Source organism: Oncorhynchus clarkii, chromosome 31 (genome assembly GCF_045791955.1).
Source record: "Oncorhynchus clarkii lewisi isolate Uvic-CL-2024 chromosome 31, UVic_Ocla_1.0, whole genome shotgun sequence".
In the NCBI taxonomy this organism is placed as follows: Eukaryota; Metazoa; Chordata; class Actinopteri; order Salmoniformes; family Salmonidae; genus Oncorhynchus; species Oncorhynchus clarkii.
The window spans coordinates 10,413,708-10,436,132 of record NC_092177.1 but is presented as its reverse complement, the minus strand read 5'-3'; the positions used below and the strand labels follow the sequence as shown (position 1 = coordinate 10,436,132).

Sequence of the window (22,425 nt, the reverse complement as noted above, 5' to 3'; positions counted from 1 at the left end):
GAGAGGGAGTGTGTATGTGTGTGTGTGAATGTGTGTGTATGACCACTCCACCTCTCCTCTCTCCGACTACCTGTTGGTCCAACCACAGAGAAAGGGAAAGGGCATGGATCATAGATAGGGCTCAGCCACGCCAGGTGTCACAGTAAGCTAGACTGGAGTAGTAACACACACACACGCACGCACGCACGCACGCACGCACGCACGCACACACACACACACACACACACACACACACACACACACACACACACACACACACACACACACACACACACACACACACACACACATACCAACAGATGGTCTCCTTCAGACACTCCCTGAGGATGACAGAGACGCAGGAGGACAGAGAGAGGGATGGATGAAGAGAAAGTGAGAGAGAGGGAGGAAGCGAGATGAAGGAGAAGGGAGAGAGAGTGATTTGAGAAGCTTTGGGGTAGAGATTGAGAGAGAGAAAAAGAGAGAGAGGAGGGAGAGCAATGAAAGAAATGAAAAACAGAGAAGAAGAGAGCAAGAAACAGAGAGAAGAAGAGGGCATCAGTAGAAACTAGAATCTCTCTCGCTCTCTCTGAGCAGCTCCTACTCCTTATGTTGTCTGGTAACCAGGACAATAGATTTACAACCCTCTTTAGAGGCACCATGGGAGATGAGACGTGACTATGGCACCATAACCCTCACTAGCCAAATGGTTCACACTGACTTCACACACAGCAGCACACCATGCTGCCATTGCTCGTCCATATACTTACGTATTCTTAATTCCATTTCTTTACTTAGATTGGTGTGTATTGTTGTGAAATTGTTAGATATTACTGCACTGTTAGAGCTAGAAACACCAGCCGGGGTTAGGAGACTATAGGAGATGTAGTATAGAGCTGATGACTGGGGTTAGGAGACTATAGGGGATGGAATGTACTATAGAGGTGATGATGATATGTGATGTCATAGCTAGGTAGATAAATCTAGTTATTGTTAATACAATATAAGAGGATCTTGTCAGTCTAGCACTTAGATATGTCATATCTTGTATGAGATTTATACTTGGAGAATGAAGGATTCATATACTCAGATCTGAATTCAATCAATTGCAGAGGTGGGGAAAGCGCACAGCGGGGTTCACTCTGTAATGTTTACTACTAAACCACACCTGGATTTAAAGGTCATGACAAACATTATGATGGAACTCACGGCAATATGCATTTTTACCTGCATCTGATTGAGTTGAGACCTCTTTCTATCTCCCTGTGTTGAATAGCCAACTCGTTAAATATGCAGTATTCAATCCAATGGCCGCCAGTGTACGATGCAATACAGCATCTAAACAAACAAACAGTCCTGGCCATTAGAATACAGAGGAATTTGGAGATAGAACACTATGTATTACCCAAACAAGACTTCCCTCCCTACTTCGCCATGGGCAGCATTTCGAAATACATGTAATATTGCCAGTGGTTACGTTTCAATTGGAAAGGTGATAGCTAGTTAAAATATATATATTTCAGAAGGATGTTGGTGGGAGCCCATGTTTCAGCAGGGTGTGGGTAGGAGCCCATTCAGAGAGCAATTAAGGCCATTGTTCTTACGTACCAGCTATTTGTGAATGTACACTTTCAGTGATGGGGGAGGCTGTTGTGTTGGTGTGCTCTAAAAGATATTTGATTTATTTTTTGTTTAACAGCGATCATTTTGTGCTATTTCTCTTTGTTACCGTTGATTGAAGCTTTGGTGGTGATGTAAGTCAACAGACTACCCTCGTTGCTCTGTGTCTGGCTGTATGGAATGTAAACTAACCAACAACTTGATGGGAGGAAGACTCTTCCTCTACTGTAGCAATATAGTTTGTCATCTCCAACTAAAACTGTTCAGAACCTGGAGATAATAAACCTGTACTCGTACCCTGAGGCTACACATTGAACAAGTTTGACATCTCAAATTTCTTTCAGTACCCTCTTCAAAACAAAGACGGACATATTTTGGATCAAGCAGATGATCCCACCAAGTTTCAGCAGGGTGTGGGTAGGAGCCCATGTTTCAGCAGGATGTTGGTAGGAGCCCATGTTTCAGCAGGGTGTGGGTAGGAGCCCATGTTTCAGCAGGGTGTGGGTAGGAGCCCATGTTTCAGCAGGGTGTGGGTAGGAGCCTACGTTTCAGCAGGGTGTGGGTAGGAGCCCATGTTTCAGCAGGGTGTGGGTAGGAGCCCATGTTTCAGCAGGGTGTGGGTAGGAGCCTACGTTTCAGCAGGGTGTGGGTAGGAGCCCATGTTTCAGCAGGGTGTGGGTAGGGGCCCATGTTTCAGCAGGGTGTGGGTAGGAGCCCATGTTTCAGCAGGGTGTGGGTAGGAGCCTACGTTTCAGCAGGGTGTGGGTAGGAGCCCATGTTTCAGCAGGATGTTGGTAGGAGCCCATGTTTCAGCAGGGTGTGGGTGGGAGCCCATGTTTCAGCAGGGTGTTTGTAGGAGCCCATGTTTCAGCAGGGTGTTGGTAGGAGCCCATGTTTCAGCAGGGTGTGGGTAGGAGCCCATGTTTCAGCAGGGTGTGGGTAGGAGCCCATGTTTCAGCAGGGTGTGGGTAGGAGCCCATGTTTCAGCAGGGTGTGGGTAGGAGCCCATGTTTCAGCAGGGTGTGGGTAGGAGCCTACGTTTCAGCAGGATGTTGGTAGCAGCCCATGATTCAGCAGGGTGTGGGTACTAGCCCATTTTTCAGCAGGGTGTGGGTAGGAGCCCATGTTTCAGCAGTGTGTGGGTAGGAGCCCATGTTTCAGCAGGGTGTGGGTAGGAGCCCATGTTTCAGCAGGGTGTGGGTAGGAGCCTATGTTTCAGCAGGGTGCGGGTAGGAGCCCATGTTTCAGCAGGGTGTGGGTAGGAGCCCATGTTTCAGCAGGATGTTGGTAGGAGCCTATGTTTCAGCAGGATGTTGGTAGGAGCCCATGTTTCAGCAGGGTGTGGGTAGGAGCCCATGTTTCAACAGGGTGTGGGTAGGAGCCCATGTTTCAGCAGGGTGTGGGTAGGGCCCATGTTTCAGCAGGGTGTGGGTAGGAGCCCTAGTTTCAGCAGTGACAGGGTAAGAACTAACATTGGCTTACAGTGCAGTAGAGGTTATGTAGCTGAGGCTCACATTGGCTTGTTTTAGATGGACAGCAGTAGGCTACAGTAGCACCTCTATACGCTGGCTTGTTTCAGATGGACAGTAGTAGGCTACAGTAGCACCTCTATACGCTGGCTTGTTTCAGATGGACAGCAGTAGGCTACAGTAGCACCTCTATACGCTGGCTTGTTTCAGATGGACAGCAGTTGGCTACAGTAGCACCAGTCTACGCTGGCTTGTTTCAGATGGACAGTAGTAGGCTACAGTAGCACCTCTATACGCTGGCTTGTTTCAGATGGACAGTAGCATGCTGTAGCACCTCTATACGCTGGCTTGTTTCAGATGGACAGTAGTAGGCTACAGTAGCACCTCTATACGTTGGCTTGTTTCAGATGGACAGTAGTAGGCTACAGTAGCACCTCTATACGCTGGCTTGTTTCAGATGGACAGTAGTAGGCTACAGTAGCACCTCTATACGCTGGCTTGTTTCAGATGGACAGTAGTAGGCTACAGTAGCACCAGTCTACGCTGGCTTGTTTCAGATGGACAGTAGTAAGCTACAGTAGCAGTGCTCTACATGAGGCTCCCACATCTCTTGGATTTCTGCTTCTCTATCTTACACCTACACACCGTAACCCTAACCTTAACCTTAACCCGAACTCCTAACCCCTAACCTTAACCCCTAAATCTATCACCTCCTGTTGTTCACGGAATGATGGAGAGCTTGGTTTGTTTGCTCGGTTTGTTGTTTTGGAAAGTTTATTGTTTTGAAAGTGTATAGGAAAGTTTCTTAGTAGCTAGCTAACTTTTGAGTTAGGATCTCGCAACGCAGTTGGCATCAGTTGCTGGGACTGCTACTCTCCGTCCAGTGATCCTGCCGACCAAGGTCGGGTCTGAGGAGCAATTTGGCAGGGTTTTCTTGAGGGCCTGAATGCAGCCCGCGATGCGGTTAGCTATTGTGGCTGGGACCACGTATTGTCCCGGGTCTATGGCTGTCTAGATCCCTGCTGTTTGTTGTTGTTTTCAATGTTCCCTGCGACCTGGCCTGTCTGGAACTCCTAGGAGTAACAGCGTAACCTATGTTGCCATGACAAAGACCAAAGCCAACAGGAGTACCGCTGAGGACAGTGGTGTCTCTATCACAGGTGAAGTATATTTTAAACAAACAAGAAGAGTTCTACAAGCAGTTCTTACAACAACAAGAAAATAGCTTCAACTGTTTTGTCCAAATACTGGTGGATTCAACAAATAAAAGAATGGACGACCTGACCAGAGAGGTCCAGGACCTGAAGAACAGTTTGCAGTTCTCCCATGGTCAGCTCAATGAGTTGAAACAGGAAAACGGCAAGATGACAGCAATCAGTAATTCGTTGAGAGAGGAAATCAGTTCTGTGTGTGAATCCAGGACAACAATGAAGAAGAAATCAGATCTCGAGGGACCATCAATGCGGAACAACATGTTTGTGGACGGAATTGCAGAATCTCCACATGAGACAGGATGAAGTCTGAGGATAAAGTGAGGGAAATGATCTCTAAGACATTGAAGATGGACCACAGGAAGATTGAGGTGGAGCGTGCCCACAGGACTGGAAAACCCATCACCGGCCCTGGTGACAGGTTCAGGCCAATAGTGGTCAAGTTCTTGAGTTTTAAGGACAAACGGTAACTGTTCTGGAAAAATCCAATAACTTGAGAGGAACGTACAGTTGAAGTCGGAAGTTTACATACACCTAAGCCAACTACATTTAAACTCAGTTTTTCACAATTCCTGACATTTAATCGTAGTAAAAATTCCCTGTCTTAGGTCAGTTAGGATCACCACTTTATTTTAAGTGTGAAATGTTAGAACAATAGTAGGGAGAATTACTTATTTCACCTTTTATTTCTTTCATCACATTCCCAGTGGGTCAGAAGTTTACATACACTCAATTAGTATTTGATAGCATTGCCATTAAATTGATGAACTTGGGTCAAACGTTTCGGGTAGCCTTCCACAAGCTTCCCACAATAAGTTGGGTGAATTTTGGCCCATTCCTCCTGACAGAGCTTGTGTAACTGAGTCAGGTTTGTAGGCCGCCTTTTCAGGTCTGCCCACACATTTTCTATAGGATTGAGGTCAGGGCTTTGTGATGACCACTCCAATACCTTGACTTTGTTGTCCTCAAGCCATTTTACCACAACTTTGGAAGTATGCTTGGGGTCATTGTCCATTTGGAAGACCCATTAGCGACTAAGCTTTAACTTACTGACTGATGTCTTGAGATGTATATCCACATAATGTTCCTCCTCATAATGCCATCTATTTTGTTAAGTGCACCAGTCCCTCCTGCAGCTAAGCACCCCAACAACATGATGCTGCCACCCCTGTGCTTCATGGTTGGGATGGTGTTCTTCGGCTTGCAAAGGGGGACCCTTTTTCCTCCAAACATAATGATGACAGACTATGGTTTTAAACCATAGTCTGGCTTTTTATGGCAGTTTTGGAGCAGTGGCTTCTTTCTTGCTGAGCAGCCTTTCAGGTTATGTTGATATAGAACTTGTGGTTATCAATACATTTGTAGCTGTTTCCTCCAGCATCTTCACAAGGTCCTTTGCTGTTGTTCTGGGATTGGTTTGCACTTTTCGCACCAAAGAACGTTCATCCTGAGCGGTATGACGGCTGTGTGGTCCCATGGTGTTTATACTTGCATACTATTGTTTGTACAGATGAACGTGGTACCTTCAGGCGTTTGGAAATTGCTCCCGAGGATGAACCAGACTTGTAGAGGTCTACAAATTTATTTTCTGAGGTCTTGGCTGATTTATTTTTATTTTCCCATGATGTCAAGCAAAGAGGCACTGAGTTTGAAGGTAGGCCTTGAACTACATCCACAGGTACACCTCCAATTGACTCAAATGATGTCAATTAGCATATCAGAAGCTTCCAAAGCCATGATATCATTTTCTGGAATTTTTCAAGCTGTTTAAAGGCACAGTCGACTTAGTGTATGTAAACTTCTGACCCACTGGAATTGTGATACAGTAAAGTATAAGTGAAATAATCTGTCTGTAAACAATTGTTGGAAAAATTATTTGTGTCATGCACAAAGTAGATGTCCTAACCGACTTGTCAAAACTATAGTATGTTAAGAAGAAATGTGTGGAGTGGTTGAAAAATGAGTTTTAATGACTCCAATCTAAGTGTTTGTTAAATTCCGACTTCAACTATATATCTTCCTCAATGAGGACTATCGAGGACTATCCTGAAGCTATCCTGAAAGTTTTACTGCTAACCTACAAAGCATTACATGGGCTTGCTCCTACCTATCTCTCTGATTTGGTCCTGCCGTACATACCTACACGTACGCTACGGTCACAAGACGCAGGCCTCCTAATTGTCCCTAGAATTTCTAAACAAACAGCTGGAGGCAGGGCTTTCTCCTATAGAGCTTCATTTTTATGGAATGGTCTGCATACCCATGTAAGAGACGCAAACTCAGTCTCAACCTTTAAGTCTTTACTGAAGACTCATCTCATCAGTGGGTCATATGATTGAGTGTAGTCTGGACCAGGAGTGGGAAGGTGAACGGAAAGGCTCTGGAGCATACCGTCCCTGGGAGGGGTGCGTCACTTGAGTGGGTTGAGTCACTGATGTGATCTTCCTGTCTGGGTTGCCCCCCCCCCCCCCCCCCCCCCTTGGGTTGTGCCGTGGCGGAGATCTTTGTGGGCTATACTCGGCCTTGTCTCAGGATGGTAAGTTGGGGGTTGAAGATATCCCTCTAGTGGTGTGGGGGCTGTGCTTTGGCAAAGTGGGTGGGGTTATATCCTTCCTGTTTGGCCCTGTCCGGGGGTGTCCTCGGATGGTGCCACAGTGTCTCCTGACCCCTCCTGTCTCAGCCTCCAGTATTTATGCTGCAGTAGTTTGTGTCGGGGGGCTAGGGTCAGTTTGTTATATCTGGAGTACTTCTCCTGTCCTATTCGGTGTCCTGTGTGAATTTAAGTGTTCTCTCTCTAATTCTCTCTTTCTCTCTTTCTTTCTCTCTCTCAGAGGACCTGAGCCCTAGGACCATGCCTCAGGACTACCTGACATGATGACTCCTTGCTGTCCCCAGTCCACCTGGCCGTGCTGCTGCTCCAGTTTCAACTGTTCTGCCTTATTAGTATTGGACCATGCTGGTCATTTATGAACATTTGAACATCTTGGCCATGTTCTGCTATAATCTCCATCCGGCACAGCCAGAAGAGGACTGGCCACCCCACATAGCCTGGTTCCTCTCTAGGTTTCTTCCTAGGTTTTGGCCTTTCTAGGTGGTTTTTCCTAGCCACCGTGCTTCTACACCTGCATTGCTTGCTGTTTGGGGTTTTAGGCTGGGTTTCTGTACAGCACTTTGAGATATCAGCTGATGTACGAAGGGCTATATAAATACATTTGATTTGATTTGATTTTGATTTGAAGCTGTGCACCAAAAGAGGAAATAACTTATCCCAGCCATGAAAGCTGCCAGAGTGATTGGGGACATTGCTTACATTAGTTATGACAGGCTCATTGTCCACCCTCCCTCCCAGAAACCTGGAAAGGATGAGAGAGCCAAGCCTATGGGTTCGTAGCTTCAACCTTGCAGCACACACACACTTCCACACACCAACGGATTCATGGACTGTTGAATGGATATCTTTTTATCTTACTTTGTTTGCTCTTGTCCATATTATGTTTATCTCTGATAAGCTACACAGAAAAGGGCTGAAAATAGCCCATATTAATATATGTAGAATTAGAAATAAGGTTCATGAAATCAATAACTTGCTAACATCAGATAACGTTCATATATTAGCCATTTCTGTGACTCATTTAGATAATTCATTTCATGATACAGCAGTAGCAATACAAGGATATAACATCTATAGAAGAGACATAAATGCTTATAGGGGAGGTGTTGCTGTATATATTCAGAGACATGTCCCTGTAATGCTTAGAGAAGATCTTATGTCAAGTGTTATTGAAGTGTTGTGGCTGCAGGTTCACTTGGCATATCTAAATCCTTTTCCTTTGGGGTGTTGCTATAGTCCACCAAGTGCTAACAGTCAGTATCTAAATAATATGTGTGAAATGCTTGATAGTGTATGAGATAAACAGAGAGGTCTACTTTCTTGGGGACCTGAATATTGACTGGTTTTCATCAAGCTGTCTGCTCAAGTGGAAGCTTCTCACTGTAACCAGTGCCTGTAATCTGGTTCAGGTTATTAATCTACCAGGGTGTTTTACAAACACTACAGGAACAAGATCATCCACATGTATCGATCACATTTTTACTAATACTGTAGAACTTTGTTCTAAAGCTGTATCTGTACCCATTGGATGCACTGATCACAATATAGTGGCTATTATCCTGAAAGCCAAAGTTCCAAAAGCTGGGCCTAAAATAGTGTATAAGAAATCAAACAAACGATTTTGCTGTTATGTGGACTCTTATGTGGATGATGTTAAAAATATGTGTTGGCATGATGTGAGGAATGAGGAGGATCAACGCTGCACTTGATGCATTTATGAAATTGCTTCTTCCAATTATTGATAAACATGCACCTGTTAAGAAACTGACTGTTAGAACTGTTAAGGCTCCATGGATTGAGGCGGAATTGAAACTGTATGGCTGAAAGAGCTGGGGGGGGGGGGGGGGGGGGGGGGGCTAATAATCTGAATGGCTGATTTACTGCAAATTGAGAAATGATGTGACTAAACTCAGCAAAAACAAGAAGAAACTGTATTATTAAGCCAAGATCAATGACACAAAGATGGCCTATTCATCACAAAACCATTATAGCCACACCAGTACAGCCACTCTATAGCCACACCTCTATAGCCACTCCTCTATAGCCACACCTCTATAGCCACACCTCTATAGCCACTCCTCTATAGCCACACCTCTATAGGCACACCTCTATAGCCACACCTCTATAGCCACTCTATAGCCACACCTCTATAGCCACACCTCTATAGCGACTCTATAGCCACACCTCTATAGCCACTCCTCTATAGCCACACCTCTATAGCCACACCTCTATAGCCATACCTCTATAGCCACTCTATAGCCACTCTATAGCCACTCTATAGCCACTCCTGTTGGAAAACATGGTGTTTGACCAAATACAATGTTTTTTTTCTGTAAACAAATTAACAGACTTTCAGCATGCTTATAGAGAAGGGCATTGGACATGTACCGCACTGACACAAATGACTGATGATTGGTTGAAAGAATTTGATAATAAGAAGATTGTTGGAGCTGTACTGTTAGATTTCAGTGCAGTCTTTGGTATTATTGACCATAACCTGTTGTTGAAAAAACTTGTGTTATTGCTTTTCAACCTCTGACATATGATAGATTCAGAGCTATCTATCTACTAGAACTCAAAGAGTTTTCTTTAATGGAAGCTTCGCTAATGTCAAACATGCAGTGCGGTGTACCGCAGGGCAGCTCTCTAGGCCCTCTGCTCTTTCCAATTTTAGCAATGACCTGCCACTGGCATTAAACAAAGTGTGTGTGTGTCCATGTATGCTGATGATTCAACCATATATGCATCAGCAACCACAGCTAATGAAATCACTGAAACCCTTAACAAATAGTTGCAGTCTGTTTTGGAATGGGTAGTCATTAATAAACTGGCCCTGAACATCTCTAAAATTAAGAGCATTGTATTTGGTAAAAATCATTCCCAGAGTTCTGGACCTCAGCTGAATCTGGTAATGAATGGTGTGGCTGTTGAACAAGTTGAGGAGACTAACTTACTTGGTGTTACTTTAGATTGTAAACTGTCATGGTCAAAACATATATATTCAATGGTTGTAAAGATGGGGAAAGGTCTGTCTGTAATAAAGAGATGCTCTACTTTTTTGACATCACACTCCAACAAGCAAGTCCTGCAGGCTCTAGTGTTATCATATCTTGATCAATGTCAAGACGTGTGGCCAAGTGCTGCAAGGAAAGACCTGGTTAAGCTGCATCTGGCCCAGAACAGACAGACATCTTGCTCTTCATTGTAAATCAGAGGGCTGATATAAATACTATTCATGCCACTTTTTTTTCATAAGAAACAATGTGTTGAATATCCCAAATAGTTTGCATAGTCAACTTACACATTACTCTGCCACACACACTTACCCCACCAGACATGGAACCTGGGGTCTTTCAAAGTCCCCAAATCCATAACAAATTCAAGAAAGCGTATAGCATTTTATAGAGCCATTATTGCATCTCATATTACTCAAATGAACAGCAAACCTGGTTTTAAAAAAACAGAGCTGTCCTTGTAATGAATACTCAGGGAGAAAAAGGTGTTGATTTACACGTAGAGAACGGCAGATGTTTATCACGCCTTCGCAGAAGGCAGGACAGTCAAACAGGTAGGTAGTCAAAAACCAACAATACCTCACAACTATACAAACAGAAAGAACTGAACTAAATAGGGAGCTGATAAGACCAGGTGAGAAACGAACACAAGGCGAAATCAATGAACAAACATGAAAGACAAGGCTACGTTCAAGAACACAACGAAACAGAACACAAGGTTGACTAAGAAAAGAAAAGCAGAACCTTACAGTCCTTGTCTATTATGTCATGTGTCATGTTTTGTGTGGACCCCAGGAAGAGTAGCTGCTGCTTTTGCAACAGCTAATGAGGATCCTAATAAAATACCAAAATACCAAACCCCTAACCCTAACCCTACACACACACTTTGACTATACTGCTGCCTCTTTTTACAGCTGTATGTTATAGCTGAACAGTTTGTGCGTACTTGTGTGCTTGTGTATATATATATATATATATATATATATATATATATATATATATATATATATATATATATATATATATATATATATAAAAAAATATATATATATATAAAAAAATATATATAAAATATATATATATATATATATTTTATATATATTTTTTTATATATTTTTATTTTATTTTTTATTTCACCTTTATTTAACCAGGTAGGCTAGTTGAGAACAAGTTCTCATTTGCAACTGCGACCTGGCCAAGATAAGGCATAGCAGTGTGAACAGACAACACAGAGTTACACATGGAGTAAACAATTAACAAGTCAATAACACAGTAGAAAAAAGGGGAGTCTATATATACATTGTGTGCAAAAGGCATGAGAAGGTAGGCAAATAATTACAATTATGCAGATTAACACTGGAGTGATAAATGATCAGATGGTTATGTACAGGTAGATATTGGTGTGCAAAAGAGTAGAAAAATAAATAAATAAAAACAGTATGGGGATGAGGTAGGTGAAAATGGGTGGGCTATTTACCAATAGACTATGTACAGCTGCAGCGATCGGTTAGCTGCTCAGATAGCAGATGTTTGAAGTTGGTGAGGGAGATAAAAGTCTCCAACTTCAGCGATTTTTGCAATTCGTTCCAGTCACAGGCAGCAGAGAACTGGAACGAAAGGCGGCCAAATGAGGTGTTGGCTTTAGGGATGATCAGTGAGATACACCTGCTGGAGCGCGTGCTACGGATGGGTGTTGCCATCGTAACCAGTGAACTGAGATAAGGCGGAGCTTTACCTAGCATGGACTTGTAGATGACCTGGAGCCAGTGGGTCTGGCGACGAATATGTAGCGAGGGCCAGCCGACTAGAGCATACAAGTCGCAGTGGTGGGTGGTATAAGGTGCTTTAGTGACAAAACGGATGGCACTGTGATAAACTGCATCCAGTTTGCTGAGTAGAGTGTTGGAAGCAATTTTGTAGATGATATATATATATATATATATCATATATATATATATATATATATATATACTGTATATTTGTTCCTTTTTAGAGCTACAGTGCTACATCTCCAAAACAGTATTCATGTGAAAGTATGTTTCAACTCTATTTCTATATATATCTATGTTGCTGAACTTATTTAATGCAGTGAGAGATTATTCAAAGCAACAGTCCTATGTTATACTGTGCTATATTACAGTACTGTTACAGTACTATGTTACAGTACTGTTACAGTACTATGTTATACTGTGCTATGTTACAGTACTATGTTACAGTACTATGTTACATTACTATGTTATACTGTACTATGTTACAGTACTATGTTACAGTGCTATGTTACAGTACTATGTTACAGTGCAATGTTAAGGTACTATGTTACAGTACTATATTACATTACTATGTTACTCTGCTATGTTACAGTACTATGTTACAGTAGTATGTTACAGTACTATGTTACAGTACTATGTTACACAGTGCTATGTTACAGTACTATGTTACACAGTGCTATGTTACTCTGCTATGTTACAGTAGTATGTTGCAGTGCTATGTTACACAGTGCTATGTTACAGTACTATGTTACAGTACTATGTTACAGTGCTATGTTACAGTACTATGTTACAGTGCTATGTTATACAGTGCTATATTACAGTGCTATGTTATACAGTGCTATGTTACACAGTGCTATGTTACAGTACTATGTTATACAGTACTATATTATACAGTGCTATGTCACAGTGCTATGTTACAGTACTATGTTACAGTGCTATGTTACAGTGCTATGTTACAGTGCTATGTCACAGTGCTATGTTACAGTACTATGCAACAGTGCTATGTTACAGTGCTATGTTATTCAGTGCTATGTTACAGTACTATGTTACAGTGCTATGTTATTCAGTGCTATGTTACAGTACTATGTTATTCAGTGCTATGTTATTCAGTGCTATGTTACAGTGCTATGTTACAGTACTATGTTACAGTGCTATGTTACAGTGCTATGTTACAGTGCTATGTTACAGCGCTGTGTTACAGTGCTATGTTATACAGCACGATGTTACAGTGCTATGTTATACAGTGCTATGTTATACAGTGCTATGTTATACAGTACTATGTTACAGTGCTATGTTATACAGTGCTATGTTATACAGTGCTATGTTATACAGTACTATATTACAGTGCTATGTTATACAGTGCTATGTTACAGTGCTATGTTACAGTACTATGTTACAGTACTATGTTACAGTGCTATATTACAGTACTATGTTACAGTACTATGTTACAGTGCTATGTTACAGTGCTATGTTACAGTGCTATGTTACAGTGCTATGTTACAGTACTATGTTTCAGTGCTATGTTACAGTACTATGTTACAGTGCTATGTTATTCAATGCTATGTTACAGTACTATGTTATTCAGTGCTATGTCACTGATTGTGTTTGTATAAATGTGCCCTTTATTCCCCGATTGGGCTGTCGATTATTGTTCTCATGTCTGTTGGTGGTGTGAGTACCTATGCGTTGTCTCAGTCTGTGCTGTGTGTTATTGTTCTCATGTCTGTTGGTGGTGTGAGTACCTATGAGTTGTCTCAGTCCGTGCTGTGTGTTATTGTTCTCATGTCCGTTGGTGGTGTGAGTACCTATGGGTTGTCTCAGTCTGTGCTGTGTGTTATTGTTCTCATGTCTGTTGGTGGTGTGAGTACCTGTGAGTTGTCTCAGTCTGTGCTGTGTGTTATTGTTCTCATGTCTGTTGGTGGTGTGAGTACCTGTGCGTTGTCTCAGCCTGCGCTGTGTGTTATTGTTCTCATGTCTGTTGGTGGTGTGAGTACCTGTGCGTTGTCTCAGTCTGTGCTGTGTGTTATTGTTCTCATGTCTGTTGGTGGTGTGAGTACCTGTGCGTTGTCTCAGCCTGTGCTGTGTGTTATTGTTCTCATGTCTGTTGGTGGTGTGAGTACCTGTGAGTTGTCTCAGTCTGTGCTGTGTGTTATTGTTCTCTTGTCCGTTGGTGGTGTGAGTACCTATGCGTTGTCTCAGTCTGTGCTGTGTGTTATTGTTCTCATGTCTGTTGGTGGTGTGAGTACCTGTGCGTTGTCTCAGTCTGTGCTGTGTGTTATTGTTCTCATGTCTGTTGGTGGTGTGAGTACCTGTGCGTTGTCTCAGCCTGTGCTGTGTGTTATTGTTCTCATGTCTGTTGGTGGTGTGAGTACCTGTGAGTTGTCTCAGTCTGTGCTGTGTGTTATTGTTCTCATATCTGTTGGTGGTGTGAGTACCTGTGCGTTGTCTCAGCCTGTGCTGTGTGTTATTGTTCTCACGTCTGTTGGTGGTGTGAGTACCTGTGCGTTGTCTCAGTCTGTGCTGTGTGTTATTGTTCTCATGTCTGTTGGTGGTGTGAGTACCTGTGCGTTGTCTCAGCCTGCGCTGTGTGTTATTGTTCTCATGTCTGTTGGTGGTGTGAGTACCTGTGCGTTGTCTCAGCCTGCGCTGTGTGTTATTGTTCTCATGTCTGTTGGTGGTGTGAGTACCTGTGCGTTGTCTCAGTCTGTGCTGTGTGTTATTGTTCTCATGTCTGTTGGTGGTGTGAGTACCTGTGCGTTGTCTCAGCCTGTGCTGTGTGTTATTGTTCTCATGTCTGTTGGTGGTGTGAGTACCTGTGAGTTGTCTCAGTCTGTGCTGTGTGTTATTGTTCTCTTGTCCGTTGGTGGTGTGAGTACCTATGCGTTGTCTCAGTCTGTGCTGTGTGTTATTGTTCTCATGTCTGTTGGTGGTGTGAGTACCTGTGCGTTGTCTCAGTCTGTGCTGTGTGTTATTGTTCTCATGTCTGTTGGTGGTGTGAGTACCTGTGCGTTGTCTCAGCCTGTGCTGTGTGTTATTGTTCTCATGTCTGTTGGTGGTGTGAGTACCTGTGAGTTGTCTCAGTCTGTGCTGTGTGTTATTGTTCTCATATCTGTTGGTGGTGTGAGTACCTGTGCGTTGTCTCAGCCTGTGCTGTGTGTTATTGTTCTCACGTCTGTTGGTGGTGTGAGTACCTGTGCGTTGTCTCAGTCTGTGCTGTGTGTTAATGTTCTCATGTCTGTTGGTGGTGTGACTACCTGTGCGTTGTCTCAGCCTGCGCTGTGTGTTATTGTTCTCATGTCTGTTGGTGGTGTGAGTACCTTTGAGTTGTCTCAGTCTGTGCTGTGCGTTATTGTTCTCATGTCTGTTGGTGGTGTGAGTACTGTGTGTTATTGTTCTGTCTGTTGGTGGTGTGTACCTGTGAGTTGTCTCAGTCTGTGCTGTGTGTTATTGTTCTCATGTCTGTTGGTGGTGTGAGTACCTGTGCGTTGTCTCAGCCTGCGCTGTGTGTTATTGTTCTCATGTCTGTTGGTGGTGTGAGTACCTGTGCGTTGTCTCAGTCTGTGCTGTGTGTTATTGTTCTCATGTCTGTTGGTGGTGTGAGTACCTTTGAGTTGTCTCAGTCTGTGCTGTGCGTTATTGTTCTCATGTCTGTTGGTGGTGTGAGTACCGGTGTGAGTACCTGTGAGTTGTCTCAGTCTGTGCTGTGTGTTATTGTTCTCACGTCTGTTGGTGGTGTGAGTACCTGTGCGTTGTCTCAGTCTGTGCTGTGTGTTATTGTTCTCATGTCTGTTGGTGGTGTGAGTACCTGTGCGTTGTCTCAGCCTGTGCTGTGTGTTATTGTTCTCACGTCTGTTGGTGGTGTGAGTACCTATGTGTTGTCTCAGCCTGTGCTGTGTGTTATTGTTCTCATGTCTGTTGGTGGTGTGAGTACCTGTGCGTTGTCTCAGCCTGCGCTGCGTGTTTTGTGTGTTGTGTATTACGGGTCTCGTCCCTCGTCGTTCTACAAGGTTTACCCTCACATTTTTGTTTGGGTACATCCCAGTGTTTTGTGTATTTGTTTTGGGTGTATCAAAAACCCAGATGATGCATTCCTGCGGCTGTCTCCGAATCCTTAACACTGTCATGCTGGTGTAATGTTAAACTGTACTATGCTGAACATTTGTGTTGAATCTCTTCCATTCAGCCACAAGAGCATTAATGAGCTGGGCCACTGATGTTGGTAGATTAGGCCTGGCTCACAGTCGGCGTTCCAATTCATCCCAAAGGTGTTCGATGGGGTTGAGGTCAGGGCTCTGTGCAGGCCAGTCAAGTTCTTCCACACCGATCTTGACAAAACTTTTATTTATGGACCTCACGGCAACATTGTCATGTTGAAACAGGAAAGGGCCGTCTTCAAACTGTTGCCACAAAGTTGGAAGCACATAATTGTCTAGAATGTCATTGTATGCTGTAGCGTTAAGATGTCCCTTCTCTGTAACTAAGGGGCATAGCCCGAACGATGAAAAACAGCCCAAGACCATTATTCCTCGTCCACCAAACGTTACAGTTGGCACTATGCATTGGGGCAGGTAGCGTTCTCCTGGCATTTGCCACACCCAGATTAATCCGTCGGACTGCCAGATGGTGAAGCGTGATTCATCACTCCAGAGAATGCGTTTCCACTGCTACAGGGTTCTATGGTGGCGAGCTTTACACCACTCCAGCCGACGCTTGGCATTGCACATGGTGATTTTAGATATGTGTACGGCTGCTCGGCCATGGAAAACCATTTCATGAAGCTCCCAAAGAACAGTTCTTGTGCTGACATTTATTCCAGAGGCAGTTTGGAACTCGGTAGTGTGTGTTGCAACCGAGGGACATGATTTTTACGCGCTTCAGCACTCGGTGGTCATGTTCTGTGAGCTTGTGTGGCATACCACCTAGCAGCTGAGCCGTTGATGCTCCTAGACATTCCCACTTCACAATAACAGCACTTACAGTTGACCAGGGCAGCTGTAGCAGGACAGACATTTTACAAACTGACCTGTTGGAATCCTATGACGGTGCCACGTTGAAAGTAACTGAGCTCTTCAGTAAGGTCATTCTACTGCAAATTCTTGTCTATGGAGATTGCATGGCTCGATTTTATACACCTGTTAGCAATGGGTGTGGCTGAAATCGCCGAATCCACTAATTTGAGGGGGGTGTCCACATACTGCTGCTGTATGTAATAGTGTATCTATGTAGCTGAACTGTAGAGTATTTAATTTCAATGAGAGATTCAATAATATTCTGCGGCAGGGAGACTAGAGCGCTGAGCCAGCAACCAAAAGGTCACTGGTTTTAATTCCAGAGCCGACAAGGTGAAACACAATGTTGATGTGCCCTTGAACAAGTCACTTAACACTAATTGCACCAGAAAGCACTGCCTTTGTCACATTCGTGCGCACAGAATGTCAATGTACATACATAGTGTTTATGACAACGTCCCCTATCTATACTCTATAGATCCTGAAGCTCAGTCACAATGTGCCAGAAGAGATATGTTACCACCAATGGAGACCTGCATGCCAGGTGATTTTCAACTATCTTGACAACTCCATGCGGATGTGTCTTACCAAAGCCACGTTTCGCATGATAATGACAGCAAAGAAATTGATCTGTCAAGAGCAAAAACTAATCTGGGACCAGGCTATATAGAACTGGAGCACTTTGTTCTAATCTGGGACCAGGCGATATAGACCTGGAGCACTTTGTTCTAATCTGGGACCAGGCTATATAGAACTGGAGCACTTTGTTCTAATCTGGGACCAGGCTATATAGACCTGGAGCACTTTGTTCTAATCTGGGACCAGGCTATATAGAACTGGAGCACTTTGTTCTAATCTGGGACCAGGCTATATAGACCTGGAGCACTTTGTTCTAATCTGGGACCAGGCTATATAGACCTGGAGCACTTTGTTCTAATCTGGGACCAGGCTATATAGAACTGGAGCACTTTGTTCTAATCTGGGACCAGGCTATATAGACCTGGAGCACTTTGTTCTAATCTGGGACCAGGCTATATAGAACTGGAGCACTTTGTTCTAATTTGGGACCAGGCTATATAGAACTGGAGCACTTTGTTCTAATCTGGGACCAGGCTATATAGACCTGGAGCACTTTGTTCTAATCTGGGACCAGGCTATATCGACCTGGAGCACTTTGTTCTAATCTGGGACCAGGCTATATAGACCTGGAGCACTTTGTTCTAATCTGGGACCAGGCTATATAGACCTGGAGCTCTTTGTTCTAATCTGGGACCAGGCTATATAGACCTGGAGCTCTTTGTTCTAATTCACCATTTTCCCAATACATGACGTCCCCACTCTGACCAAGGCTGTATATCCCTGGGCCCTAACATGTTTAATTAACAAGTGAAATGAGTTATGTGTTCGCAACCAGGCTGTGTGAGTGACCACATTACACATTATGTGTATTAAGGCTCCTCTCTGGTTCTCAGAGTATCAGCAAGGGTGTGTGTGTGTGTGTGTGTGTGTGTGTGTGTGTGTGTGAGCAGCAGCCACAGTGATTTCCATTAGCCCCTCTTCTCAGTATTGATATGTCTCTATTGGCTATGATTTAAATGTCTGCTTCCTATAGACTAGGCTTTAACTCAGGCCATGATTTACATGTCTGCTTCCTATAGACTAGGCTCTAACACAGGCCATGATTTAAATGTCTGCTTCCTATAGACTAGGCCTTAACTCAGGCTATGATTTAAATGTCTGCTTCCTATAGACTAGGCTTTAACTCAGGCCATGATTTACATGTCTGCTTCCTATAGACTAGGCTCTAACACAGGCCATGATTTAAATGTCTGCTTCCTATAGACTAGGCTTTAACTCAGGCTATGATTTAAATGTCTGTTTCCTATAGACTAGGCCTTAACTCAGGCTATGATTTAAATGTCTGAATTCCTTCTCAGGAGTGGTGAGGGAGGGAGGAAGGAATGGGGAGGAGGAGTGAGGAGGAAGGCATGAGGCTTGTTGTTGAGCTGAAGCGGGAAGTCAAGCAGACAGGGACGGATCGAGAGAATAAACAGGGAGGAGCGGAAAGAGGAGGAGGAGTGGTGAGGGAGGAAGGAAGGAGGAGGAGGAGTGGTGAGGGAGGGAGGAAGGAAAGAGGAGGAGGAGTGGGGAGGGAGGGAGGAAGGAAAGAGGAGGAGGAGTGGTGAGGGAGGGAGGAAGGAAAGAGGAGGAGGAGTGGTGAGGGAGGGAGGAAGGACAGAGGAGGAGGAGTGGTGAGGGAGGGAGGAAGGAGGAGGAGGAGGAGGAGTGGTGAGGGAGGGAGGAAGGAAGAAGGAGGAGGAGGAGGAGTGGTGAGGGAGGAAGGAGGAGGAGGAGTGGTGAGGGAGGGAGGGAGGAAAGAGGAGGAGGAGTGGTGAGGGAGGGAGGAAGGAAAGAGGAGGAGGAGTGGTGAGGGAGGAAGGAAGGAGGAGGAGGAGTGGTGAGGGAGGGAGGAAGGAAAGAGGAGGAGGAGTGGTGAGGGAGGGAGGAAGGACAGAGGAGGAGGAGTGGTGAGGGAGGGAGGAAGGAGGAGGAGGAGTGGTGAGGGAGGGAGGAAGAAGGAGGAGGAGGAGGAGTGGTGAGGGAGGAAGGAGGAGGAGGAGGAGGAGTGGTGAGGGAGGGAGGGAGGAAAGAGGAGGAGGAGTGGTGAGGGAGGGAGGAAGGAAAGAGGAGGAGGAGTGGTGAGGGAGGAAGGAAGGAAAGAGGAGGAGGAGTGGTGAGGGAGGAAGGAAGGAGGAGGAGGAGTGGTGAGGGAGGGAGGAAGGAAAGAGGAGGAGGAGTGGTGAGGGAGGAAGGAAGGAAAGAGGAGGAGGAGTGGTGAGGGAGGGAGGAAGGACAGAGGAGGAGGAGTGGTGAGGGAGGGAGGAAGGAGGAGGAGGAAGAGGAGTGGTGAGGGAGGGAGGAAGAAGGAGTAGGAGGAGGAGTGGTGAGGGAGGAAGGAGGAGGAGGAGGAGGAGGAGTGGTGAGGGAGGGAGGGAGGGAGGAGGAGGAGTGGTGAGGGAGGGAGGAAGGAAAGAGGAGGAGGAGTGGTGAGGGAGGGAGGAAGGAAAGAGGAGGAGTGGTGAGGGAGGGAGGGAGGGAGGAGGAGGAGTGGTGAGGGAGGGAGGAAGGAAAGAGGAGGAGGAGTGATGAGGGAGGAAGGAAAGAGGAGGAGGAGTGATGAGGGAGGAAGGAAAGAGGAGGAGGAGTGGAGAGGGAGGGAGGAAGGAAAGAGGAGGAATACCTGACCACTGTGATCGACCTAAAATTAAGGAAAGCTTTGACTATGTACAGACTCAGTGAGCATAGCCTTGCTATTGAGAGAGGCTGCCATAGGCAGACATGGCTCTCAAGAGAAGACAGGCTATGTGCACACTGCCCACAAAATGAGGTGGAAACTGAGCTGCACTTCCTAACCTCCTGCACAATGTATGACCATATTAGAGACGCATACTTCCCTCAGATTACACAGATCCACAAAGAATTTGAAAACAAACTCCCATATCTACTGGGTGAAACTCCACAGTGTGCCATCACAGCAGCAAGATTTGTGACCTGTTGCCACAAGAAAAGAGCAACCAGTGAAGAACAAACACCAGTGTAAATACAACCCATATTTATGTTTATGTATTTTCCCTTGTATACTTTAACCATTTGCACATTGTTACAACTGTATATATGTATATATATATTATGACATTTGTAATGTTTTTATTGTATTGAAACTTCTGTATGTGTAATTATTACTGTTTAATTTTTATTGTTTATTTCACTTTTGAATATTATCTACCTCACTTGCTTTGGCAATGTTAACACGTTTCCCATGCCAATAAAGCCCCTTGAATTGAATTGAATTGAATTGAGAAAGAGAGAGAGAGAGATGGGGAGAGAGAGAGAGAGAGAGATATGGAGAGTGAGAGAGTGAGAGATGGGGAGAGAGAGATGGGGAGAGAGAGAGAGAGAGAGAGAGATGGGGAGCAAGAGAGAGAGAGAGATGGGGAGAGAGAGAGAGAGAGCTGGGGAGCGAGAGAGAGAGAGAGAGAGATGGGGAGAGAGAGATGGGGAGAGAGAGAGAGAGAGAGAGAGAGAGAGAGAGAGAGAGAGAGAGAGAGAGAGAGAGAGATGGGGAGAGAGAGAAACAGCACAAAAGAGGATATTTATAGAAGGTTGAACACCGAAGCTCATTCACCCTCTCTGCCTCATCCCCTGTTTCCGGTGAAAATAAAAAATACATAAAGACTGGAAGACGTAAGTTGTGAAAACAAGCGAGCTGGGTCACAACCGTTTTCTCTTTAAATTGTTATCTCTCTCACACAGACACGGAACAACATCCTGTTCTAGCTGAGTGAATGTAACATTAGATGACCTCTCTAGTCAATGGTAAAAGGGAAGGCATTGATCCCAATAGACCTTGTTACAGATTCATAATTAAATAAATATCTGGCAGCCATGAACAGAAACACAGTTCTTGTCTATGTGAAGGTCTATTCAGCATTTCAAGGACCTTGCTGCTCTCCAATAGAATCATCTCTCCAATAAAATCATCTCTCTAATAGAATCATCTCTCTAATAGAAACATCTCTCTAATAGAAACATCTCTCTAATAGAAACATCTCTCTAATAGAATCATCTCTCTAATAGAATCATCTCTCTAATAGAAACATCTCTCTAATAGAAACATCTCTCTAATAGAATCATCTTTCTAATAGAATCATCTCTCTAATATAATTATCTCTCTAATAGAAACATCTCTCTAATAGAATCATCTCTCTAATAGAATCATCTCTCTAATAGAATCATCTCTCCAATAGAATCATCTCTCTAATAGAATCATCTCTCTAATAGAATCATCTCTCTAATAGAAACATCTCTCCAATAGAAACATCTCTCTAATAGAATCATCTCTCTAATAGAAAAATCTCTCTAATAGAAACATCTCTCTAATAGAAACATCTCTCTAATAGAATCATCTCTCTAATAGAATCATCTTTCTAATAGAATCATCTCTCCAATAGAATCATCTCTCTAATAGAAAAATCTCTCTAATAGAATCATCTCTCCACTAGAAACATCTCTCCAATAGAATCATCTCTCTAATAGAAACATCTCTCCAATAGAATCATCTCTCCAATAGAAACATCTCTCTAATAGAAACATCTCTCTAATAGAATCATCTCTCCAATATAATCATCTCTCCAATAGAATCATCTCTCCACTAGAAACATCTCTCCAATAGAATCATCTCTCTAATAGAATCATCTCTCCAATAGAATCATCTCTCTAATAGAAACATCTCTCCAATAGAATCATCTCTCTAATAGATTTGTTGAATTATAGGCTCACCATCATCAATTGCAGCTCTTTGCTAAAAGCCTGGACAAATAGATTTTTCATGTCAACCATAAGCAGTTTATCTGAATGCAACCCTCAGCTACAGATCCAAAGTTACAGTACAGTACACAGTGTGCAGTGCTGAAGCTTTTCTCTGCTCTGCTGTGTGAAGTTATGAATGAATGAAAAGTATACTGTGTCAGCTGCAGCCATACAGTACAGCAGTACCCATATACTCAGTATATACTCAGTGTACAGTATTATACTGCTGGGTATAGATGCAGTTAAAAACATGCACGTATATTTTACTATCCTTGTGTGTAGCAAACAATCAATTCCCATTCAAAATCCTATTTTCCTAAACCCTAAAACGAACCTTAATTTTAACCCTGAACCTAAACCTAACTCCTAAACC

General features: G+C 43.9%; 1 protein-coding gene across 1 annotated transcript in view; it reads right to left on the bottom strand.

Moving 5' to 3' along the window:
- The window catches only part of LOC139391019 (neuroligin-3-like), a 254,404-nt gene that overhangs the window by 76,018 nt on the left and 155,961 nt on the right, over window positions 1–22,425 (bottom strand). The gene's annotated exons all lie outside the window — the stretch shown is intronic.